This window comes from Phyllobates terribilis, unplaced genomic scaffold (genome assembly GCF_046119375.1).
Source record: "Phyllobates terribilis strain yellow unplaced genomic scaffold, ASM4611937v1 Scaffold_65__1_contigs__length_7625178, whole genome shotgun sequence".
Lineage (NCBI taxonomy): Eukaryota > Metazoa > Chordata > Amphibia > Anura > Dendrobatidae > Phyllobates > Phyllobates terribilis.
In genome coordinates this window covers 1,798,190-1,799,067 of record NW_027362825.1, presented here as the reverse complement: position 1 = coordinate 1,799,067, position 878 = coordinate 1,798,190, and the positions used below count along the sequence as shown (strand labels likewise).

At 31.4% G+C, this 878-nt stretch overlaps 1 non-coding gene across 1 annotated transcript; it reads right to left on the bottom strand.

Annotated features, from left to right (window-relative positions):
• Positions 1-263: 263 nt before the first annotated feature.
• On the bottom strand, positions 264-336 carry TRNAF-GAA (transfer RNA phenylalanine (anticodon GAA)). The gene has a single exon. It is a non-coding gene; the product is annotated as a tRNA-Phe (tRNA).
• Positions 337-878: the final 542 nt, after the last annotated feature.

Below are 878 nucleotides of genomic sequence, written 5' to 3'. Positions count from 1 at the left end.
TATTAGCTATCAGGTTTCCTTTAAATCCTTATACAGCTAAGTCAAACTAAAATAAAACAAAGTGATGACGTCCAGAATGAAGGAAAAATTACAAAAAATATTATTTTCCTCAAAAGTTAAAAGTGTTCGGTTCTCAAGTTTCTATCATTTTATTTCCTGTAGATAATTATAATAATTAGGATTTTTACATTCTCTGTAAACAGTCAGTCCATATGCTTTGTTTATTTTCTGCTTAAAATTTAATGGGTGAAGAAAAAAACTTTTGCCGAAACCCGGGATTGAACCAGGGACCTTTACATCTTCAGTCTAACACTCTCCCAACTGAGCTTGTTCGGCAGGACACATTAAGATTCAGGAATGTTCAACACGCTGTAGATGTCACAACTGGATGTATTTATTTTTACTTTGACCTGTTTTTGCAAGATTATCTATATTTGAAAGTCCCGCTATTTTGCGTACATATTTAAGAACTTACATTAATTCTTTGTGAATGAATAGAAAAATACAGCAATTCTGGATTTTTTTTACATTTTCAAATTTACTCAATTCGCCAGGGTAATTCTGACTGTGTCTCTGTAGGACAGGTGATGATTGAGCATAAAACACAATTTGTAAGCATAATGTTGCATCAAGCTTTATTTTTTTCTTAGGTGCAAACAATTAAAGTGAAGAAAGGAGATGCAAATTTAGAGAAAATATTCTACTGATTGTTAATGTTGAAAGTGAAAACATTTGTCCCAAAATGTGGTGAAACTTTGATGTCAGTATCACATGCGCATTTCAGACTTGTTAAACTATGTTCATCTGCTCTTTTAGCTTTTGTTTATTAAGTATATTTATAGTCTATTGATGCCTGAGGTAAAAAAATCTGAAATTAG